We start from the raw sequence: 9,389 nt of genomic DNA on the forward strand, positions 1-9,389 counted from the left end.
AATGTTTTAATTTGTATTTTCTCAGTGACTAATGTAGTTGTGCACCTTTTTATATTTATTGACCACTTGGATGTCCTCTTTTGTGATACACATTCAAGTCTCTTCCATTTTTTTTCTATTAGTTTTTTTTTAAACTGATCTATAGTTCATTCCATGGTCTAGATATAAGCATTTTGTTAATTTGTCCTAGAAATGTCTTTTTCTATTCTGTAGTTTTCCTTTTCACTCTCAAAATGGTATTTTTTGATTAATAGTTCTTAATTTTAGTATAATTTAAGTTTTTAGTCTTTTTCTTTACAGTTAGTGTTTTTTGTGTGTGTCCTGTTAAAAAGTTTTTCCCTACCCAACATCATGAAACTATTTTCCTTCGTTATTTTCTAGAAGTTGTATTATTTTTTCTTTTACAGTTAAATCTATAGTTCACCTGGAATTCATTTTTGTGCATTGTGTGAGGTAGGGGTTTGTGTGTGTGTGTGTGGATAGAAAATTGACCCTGTACCATTTATTGAAAAGCTTTTCCTTTCCTCACTGATGAGCAGTGTCATTTTTGCCACAAATAAGCATTTACACGTGTGGATTATTTCTGGTTCCTCACTTCCCTCCCATTAGTCTATGTATCTAGGCATGTGCCAGTACTACACCATATAAATTAATGAGCTTTCTGATAAATCTTACTTTCCAATAGAGTGGAATAAGTCCTGAACTTTGTTCTTTTTCAAGATTGTCTTATCTATTCCTGACACTTTGTGTTTGTATTTTAGAATTAGCTTATCAATTTTTATCAAAAAGGAAAACTATTGAGATAGTGATTAGAATTGCATTGCTTTTATCGATCAGTTTTGGGAGAATTTAGTATTTACTCTATTGAGTATTTCAGTCTATTTGAATGGTATTTCCTTCCATTTACTTAGGTTTTTCTTGATTCTTCTAAATGTGTTTCCGAAATTTTATTTCAAAAATTTAAACCTATATAGAACTTGTAAGACTAGAGTAATAGACACACATACCTTTCACCCAGGTCCACCGGTTATTAACATTTGACCACACTTGCTTCAGCTGTTATTTTTTGTCTGAAATATTTGAGAGTCAGCCGCAGATATCATAACTCTTCATATGCAAATAATTATTCCCTCATCTTCTAAGAACAGAACATCCTGATAAATAACCACAATATTTATTTAATGTTGAGAATAACAGCATTATCTAAATACAGGCCATAATTGCCAGTTTTTCTAATAATATCATTTGTATATTTTTGTTTGTTTGGTTTTGTTCCAGGAGCAAATCTAAGAACAAGTATTTTATTTCATTATTATATATCTTTAGTCTTTTCTTCTCTAAGATAATTTCTCAGCATTTCATTACCTTTCATGACACTGACATTTTGAAGAGTACTAGCTAGTTATTTCTGTGGAATCTCAATTTATATTTGACTGTCGGAATTCATGTTTAGATTAATATTAAACATTAGGAAAAAATATTAAAAGTAACTGGGCCTGGTGATAAGTTTGACCATTTAGTTAAAGGTGGTGTCTGACAGATAACATTAAAATTTTATAAATATCCTGTTCTCAATAAACATTTGCTCAGTAGCTTTAACCTTCACTGGTGATCACCCAAGTGCTATTACTATCAGTGGTTACAAAATAGTGATTTTTAAATTCTGTCAACTTTTCTATATATATATTAGTTGCCATCATCCTGTAAAGAAGAACTTTGCCCTCCTCCCTCCTCCTTTCATCTCCCCCATCCTTTTGTTGTGTCAATAAGTACTTTTCAATTCTTTCGCTACTTTTCAATTTGTTTTTAGATTCATTACTCTCATTCCTTTTTTTAAATTAAAAATTATTGGGGTGACATTGATCAACTAAATCCAATAAGTTTCAAGTGTACAATTAAATAGTATGTCATATATATATTACATTGTGTGTTCACCACCCATAGTTAGAATTCCTTCCATCACCAAATATTTGACTCCTTTTACTCCTATCTACCTCTCCCTCCCTTCTGGTAACTACTAATCCACTGTCTATGTTCAAGAGCTTCTTTGTCATGTTTGTTTGTTGCTTTCAGATTTATATCCCAATTATGGGTGACATCACGTGGTTTTCAGCTTTTCTGATTTATTTCACTTAGCATGATTATCTCAAGATCCATCCATGTTGTCGCAAACGGCAGTATTTCATCTTTTCTTATAGCTGAGTAATAATCCATAGTAAAGTTCTAGATTTAGCCAGTGGGAGCCCCTTTTAACATGCTCTTATGTCTTTTTCACATGTCTCTTTGGTTTATGAATATTTCCCTTCTTTTGCAAAAAAATGTTTCAGACTCACCTGTACTTTTCTGTACCTGTAACCAGCCACTTTTATAAGAAGCCTTGTTTCTTTTAGTGAAAATGAGTAGAAGAAGTAAGTATTTGAGTGTTAGGTATAACTTTGATACTGGCCTGTTGTTTATTCTAGGCATGTTCAGTAGACAGAAGAGGCGAATGATTAAGAAAAACACAATTTTTTTACTAATACCCATACTTCCAAGGTAACAACATAACAGTATTTCTCTTTTTTCTCCTGTCTCTATTTATGTCTTTTTTCCTCCATGGTAAGAAACCTGGTTTCCCACAAAATTAGTAAATGTATTTATTTTCTTAATCAAACAATACACATAAAATTTCTCTGCAACGTTTTATAATTCTTTGTGTAGAGGTCTTCAAGAATTTTTTATTAGGTTTTTCCTTAGGTGTTTGATGCTATTTTAAATAATAATTTTAAACATTTTATTCACTGGATATTTATTTCTATATGGAAATTGATTATGATAGCTTTTAAAAATTATGTTGACCTTGTATTCAGTGACCTTGCCTGATGTAGATATTAATTCTAATAGTTATATTAGTGGATTCTTTTAGATTTTCTGTGGATAATCAAGTCTGCAAATAATGCCAGTTTTTCCTTTCCAAACCTTATATTTTTATTTTTCACCCATTCTGTATTGCCCCAGAAAGGACCTATAGTACAGAAAGGGTCACAGCTGACATCTTTATCTTATTTTAGACTTCAGAGGGAACATGTTTAACATTATATCAATAGTGTGATTGTTTACTATAGGTCTTTTTGTAGATATCCTGTGTCAGATTAAGGAATTTTCCTTGTAGTTCTGTTTTGAGAGTTCTTTTTCTTAAAAAAAGAATGAGGCCTTTTGAGCCACGCTTCTCTTGCTCAGGCCTGCTTCCATGTCTGGAAGTGGACTTTCCCTTCTAATAAAACTTTTCTTTTCTACTGTAAAAAAAAGAAGAATGGTTGTTAAATGTTATCAAATGCATTTTATATATCTGTTGAGATGAGTGTGTGATTTTATCCTTCATTCTTTTAATGTATGAATTATAATAACTGTTGTTAAATGTTAGGCCAACTTTGCATTTCTGAAATAAACCCAAATTAGTTGTGATCTCTTAACCTGCAACCATTTATTCATATTTTTTTTATTCAATTGGCTCATAATTGTTTAGGATTTTTAAATCTATTTTCATGGGAAATATTGACATGCTTTTTTTTCCTTAAAACATTTTCGTCAGGTTTTGATATCAGTTTTATACTAACATCATAAAATAAACTGAGAAGAGTTGCCTGTTTTTCTATCATCTGAAAGATTTTCTTTTAGAAGAAAATGTGTTTGCTCTAAGTTGCCAGGAGACTTTTCTGTGGGAAGGTTTTGAAATCTCTTTCATTCAAATAGAACTATTTATATTTTTATATATTCTTGATTATTATTGAAGTTTGTATATTTTATCTACATTTTCAAATTTTTTTGGCATGACATTATCTCTGATGTTGCCATATGATGTTAGTAAGTTTTGTAAAATCAGTCATAGTATTCCCTTTTCATTCCTGATGTTGGTTATTTGTGCCTTCTCTATTTTTTTCCCTTGCCCCAAATGTTTGTCAGTTTAAATAATCCTTTTAAAACACCAGCACTTGAGTTTATGGATCCTTTCTATTGTATCATTCTTTTCTGTAGTAATAATGTTTGCTCCTATCTTTGTTATTTTCTTTACTTTAAATTTTTGGGTTTATTGGCTGTTTTTTTTTTTTTCTAACATCTGGAGATGGAGGCTCAGATAGCTGATTCTTAGACTTTTTCTTTTCTAATATATATTTAGAGCTATAAATTTAAGTATATCTGTAGCTGAATTCTAAATTCATATGTCATTTTCCATTGGCATCCACTTGAGAATATTTTCTAATTATCATTATGATTTTTTTAAAGCCTGTGTTATTCGGAGGTATAGTGTATAGTTTCCCAATATTTGGGTGTTTTCTATTTCTTTGTTAGTTGTCAGATATTTTATGTGAAAGGTTATGGAAATTCTTTGAGCCTCTAGATGATATCTTGCCTCTGAAAGGATTTACTCTTTGCTTCTGATGGGTTGCCAGACTAGAAGCAGATGTTAGTCCAGTTAGAATCTAATGAGCTTCAGTCATTTGATGGCTGATTTATTTCAGATTGACCTTACTTCTAGGATGTAGATCTATCTACAGGCTTGTATTAAAAAACCCGAGTGTCTACCAGGATACCTTCTCTTTGGAAAGTTCAAATCTGAAACTGCTTAGCTTTTTAACCTTTCAGTCATCCGTTTTGTACTTGACATTTGCTTCAAGAGGTGAAGGGATAGCAGATGCCAGGCTCATCTCTCTTGAGCCTCCTTCTTCTCCCAGCTCTTGGCCCAGAAATTGTTATTATCTTGGTAGCCTTATGATTTCAAAGATTATTGAAAATGTTCTCTTTTCTGGTTTTCTACTGGCTTGGAACAAATTAGTCTGTCATTGCTGTGAGCAGAACTCTCCTAGAGTATTTATACTTTAAGGCAGAAGTCATATATTTAAGTTCTAGTTTTCCTGCTTTGTCAGTTCTTTGGACAAATCAACTAAACTCCATAAGTCTCAGTATCCTCACTTGGAAATGGAGATTGTAATAGTATTTACCTTATAGATTTACCATGAAGTTTGAAAGAGTATGCCTAAAGAAAGCAGTAGGAACTGTGCTTGACACAAAATAAGCGCTATATAAAATTTTTGCCCTTATTGTAATTATTATCCTTATTATTATTATTATTATTATTACCCAAAGAAGCACTTAAGTTCTAGACATATAGTTAGCCATCAATCAACATTGTTTAGCTTTAGTTTTACATACAAAAAACCCTTAAACATATACATCACAGCCCTTTATAAGGAATAAAGAACATAAGCTGCAGCTCACAAATCAAGTTGGAAATTTAAAGGTGATAATATCAAGATGCTGACAGGTTGTGGTCTCTGGCAAGCATGATCATAGTTAGGGCACCATAATTACAAGTCTGAATATATTATGGGCAAGGCGAAGGATGGACCCTGTGTCCAAAAGTGGTGATCCAGAGCAAGTGTGAAGCAAGGGGCACACTGCTGCAAGGGCAGAGGCAGCAACTTGCCTCCAGGATTCATTTTTTATATCCCCAAGGCCTTGGGCTATATATTTAATGGGGCTCCTTTTGGCCTTACGTAAAAGGAGAAATGGCATCCAGTCTTAGTAATTGGAAACCCAGAGACAAGATGCTGGAAGAGGTTAGGGCTTCGTGTTTACAACCAGAAAGAGAGAAACCTTAAGAATTCTGGCTGTCATAATTGACATTCTAGGTGTGTGCTTTGGGGCCTCTTTCGTTACTATATCCTATCTTCCGTGCATATGATATAGAGAAAACAAGAAAGAACAATTGTAATATGTCTGGTAGATTGGAATAGATGGCAGATTGATATTCCATTTGATTAGTATGTATAAGGGAAGACATCTTCCACCTCTGGTTATACTTATCAGTTCCTCTTTCCTGGTTGGTACCATTTCTTATCTGATCGCTACTTTTCCAGGCTCTCCTTTCCCAGACATTTCCTTCATTCACATTTACGTTATTAAATCTCTCTGCTTTAGCTTCCTTATGTTTGTAAAGCAAAAGTAATAACCCCCATCTCCTAGTATAGTGTTACCAACTAGATGTAACATATATTGTGCTGCATAGTACCTGGCGCATAATAAATATTCAGTTAGTAGTAGTTATTGTCACCATTATTATTTTTAGTGCTTATTCTGTTCCCTCTCTTTCACCAGGCTCTTAGGGCTCTGAAATGGTCTCTGCAGCCTGTAGTAGAGGACATTTGTCGGAGCTGGGATTTGCCTTTTGTTCTATCTGCTAAAATGCTTTCCCCGGAACAGACTGTAATCTTTAGGAGTCAGAGGTTAATTATACATGCCCAGCTAACTGGAATAATGCCAGTGAGTTTCCATTCTTATTTGTTTCTTTAGTCAGAGTAGTTCCTGCCCTGAACTGTGCTCTGGACAATTTCATTAAAACTGGTAGGATCTCATCAATCAATCGAACTTGCCAGAATGAGCCAACCTACCCCCTTCTCCTTCATGCCAGGTCTCTGGGGCTCCTGGACTACCTGGTTCCTAGTCAGAAATGTTCATGTTTTGGGGTGGGGGCTGCCCCAATTCTGACATTTTTCTTGGTGATCTTGCCCTTCCATCATTTCTATTCTTCTTTGATTTGTAGCCAGCAGAGGCAACAGGAGAAGTTTGCCTCAAGTACACCCTCCAGAGCAAGAGTTTTGAGAATAAAGTGACATTTTCTCTACAGCCTGTTTGATGCCAAGTGAGCATTTAGTTTTCCTTTGCTATTTCCTTTCTTCCTCCTTCCTTCCTTTACTCTCTGTCTGTCTTGGCCATCCTTGGGGGTTGGCTTCCTGCTCTTAATTTTGTGCTGAATTATTTCCCTAAAATTGCTTCTCCTTTTTAAGCCACCAAAGTTTTATCTCTTCCCTTATCTGTCTTATTCCTCCCTCTGCCATCCCTAAATTTGAGGGCCCTAAGAAACTGGCATGTGAGTGCTTTGCTCTAAGTCACAGGATTTTTTTTTTCTTTTAGCCTCATCATTCACCACCTTGCTGCCGAGTCCTTTCTCCAGACAAAGGATATGGGCTTCAGGGAGACTCCAGCAAAAGATAAAAAAGATGTGTTGAAAGTCAGCACTGATTGCGGAGTCATAAGCTCCCACACAGCTTTCATTGCCGTCAACAAGGATCTCAATGACCTAGTTCGGGGCTCCCTGGTTCATAGGGACATCCCAAGGCCAATTCTGTTGAGTGCTACTGTTGTGATACCATGATACCATGGAGGTGGTGAGTTTTACCTCATTCAAATTCATAAAATTAGGAGACTTGGATGTTTGAACACATCATTTAAAGGAAACATTTATAAAAGTTCCTTTTTTCCTTTGTCCCTCTATATCTAGGATTTCTGGCTGGTGTCAACCTTTTCTGTCCTAGAGAACTAGAATATATCCCATTGCAAGGAGATTTAAAAGCAGTATCGGTGGCGAGGAGGGGCACACAAGGAAAATTAAAACAGAAAATGCACATAAACATTGTCTAAATTTGAAACTGATTTATTTTATTGATAATTAGATGGTTAATGATTATACCAGTGGCTGGTGAACAACCCGGTAGTGTTAGGACATGGGTGCTGATTGCTGGGACTGTCTCAGGCATTAGCCAAGCAAGCCTGATTTTAAATATAAGGGATTTGAGGATTAGGATCAGGTGGAGAAATTCCCTGGGCAGGTTTCTGTGGCCGGAGGGGAATGTATGTTAGTTCTAGAGGCAGGCTTCAAGGTGGGCCCAGATTTTTGGTTGGGCAACTGGGTAGATGATGATACCATTTATTTAATAGAATAAATAAAGAACAAAGGCAAGTTTAGAGTATAAAATGTTGAATTATTTTTGAGAATTTTGAACTTGAGATTCCTATGGAACATCCACATGAAGATGTCCAGTAGAAAGGGAGATAGATGGGTCTGAGGTTCAGAAGAGAGGTCAGGGATGAAGATATACATTTGGCAAAAACTAAAGTCATGAGAATGGGTGAAATTATACAGAGAGCAGGTATAAAGTGAGGTGAAAAAGACTATGACAACTATGATTAAAAGTTTCATCAGTATGTAATATATTTAATTACTAAATGAAGACAATAGTCCCTCTAAATCTATGTTGCCATTCTTTAAAAAATAAAAATAAAGGACAATGAGATTAAAACATCGAAGAATATCCAGTATCTCAAGATGGATTCCCCAAACCATAATAAAATTAATGAAATAGGAAAAAGAGATGCAAGTGCATATTCAAAAGAAAAGGAACTATGATATAACAAAGGGAATTATCAAAGTATCAAATATTGCAGAGAAATCAAAGTAAAACTGAATAGAGTCTATTAGGTTAATACAAAAAAAATAGTACTTGCTAATCTAATCAAGAACAATTTCATTGGCTTAGATTAGGAAAGAATTTGTATTATACATTGTTAAAGAGCAAATGAGAGGTGGGAAATAAAGGGCGGCTTGTATAGACACTTTTTATAAATGTTGAAAATGGGAAGGGGTAGAGTGCTATCTGTAGAAGAAATTGTAGAGTTTGGGTGGTTTTCTGTGTCTTATATCTCTTTAAAATTTCAGAATGAGAGAGATTTAAGGGTGTTGTAATACTAATAGGAAAGTGCTCATAGAGAGGGTTGACAATGCCGGGAGCGGGGTACTAAGGTTAGCTAATTGAGAAGGGAGTTCGAGGGAGTTAGAGAGGATGAGATCTAAAACTACAGTGGTGGGGTTAGGCTTTAATAGGACAAATATTAGGACATTCTTCCCCTATTGCCAGGAAGTGAAGAGAAGGTGATGGGATTAGATTTTAGTTCACGGGCTGAGAAGCATCTTTTTGAAGTTTCTGTATGATAGTTTTTCTATAGTTTTAGTGAAAGAGATTAGCTAAAGAGTTAGCAAGATTAGCTAGCATGTATGAGACTAGACTGGTAGAACAGAGAATTTGAGGAAAAGATTTGAAATAATTCTGTGGAAAACTGGAGAGTGAAACACTCAGGGAGAAATAGAGCATTTGTCAAGGAAAGGAGCGTTTCCAGTTTAGTTTGATACCTTGACTTCTTTAATGGCGCTAAACTACTAAAGGGAATCAGTTTACATGATTCATTTGAGCAGTACTCAACACAACAGCTGTAAGAATGAAGAGTAGAATATTGTCTTAATTTCAAGGTTGGGGTTTTACCAGATAGGTGTGATGAAAAAGGAAATTAGGGACGTGGAATCGAAGATATCGATAAGAGAGTAGTAAAGTGATGGACCAGAGACTTAGGCTAAATGGAAAGAGAGTAAAGATAGGAGGAAGTTTTTGTATAGGAAAAACACAGAGGAGACAACAATTTAGAAGTTCAGATGAGATCAAAGATCAGGTAAAATAATAATCTCTGAGTTAGAAAGCTGGAAAAAGTGGATACTGTATTTTTTAAGTAGATTTTTTCCA

General features: G+C 34.6%; 1 long non-coding RNA gene and 1 other non-coding gene across 8 annotated transcripts in view; both read left to right on the forward strand.

Moving 5' to 3' along the window:
* The window catches only part of LOC107195266, an 18,680-nt gene extending 9,723 nt beyond the window's left edge, over nucleotides 1-8,957 (forward strand). For 5 of the 7 annotated variants that reach the window (XR_003046259.1, XR_001516868.2, XR_003046258.1 and 2 more), the window contains 2 exons: nucleotides 6,581-6,679; nucleotides 6,952-8,957. This is a non-coding gene — a long non-coding RNA (uncharacterized LOC107195266). Of the gene's footprint in view, nucleotides 1-2,462; nucleotides 2,536-6,135; nucleotides 6,301-6,580; nucleotides 6,680-6,951 lie in introns of all 7 variants that reach the window. The other 2 variants (XR_003046256.1, XR_003046257.1) reach the window with 2 other exon arrangements.
* On the forward strand, nucleotides 7,993-8,078 carry LOC112479646. Its single transcript, XR_003046261.1, has one exon. It is a non-coding gene; the product is annotated as a small nucleolar RNA SNORD127 (small nucleolar RNA).
* Nucleotides 8,958-9,389: the final 432 nt, after the last annotated feature.

This window comes from Pteropus alecto, unplaced genomic scaffold (assembly GCF_000325575.1).
Source record: "Pteropus alecto unplaced genomic scaffold, ASM32557v1 scaffold5054, whole genome shotgun sequence".
NCBI classification, from domain to species: Eukaryota; Metazoa; Chordata; class Mammalia; order Chiroptera; family Pteropodidae; genus Pteropus; species Pteropus alecto.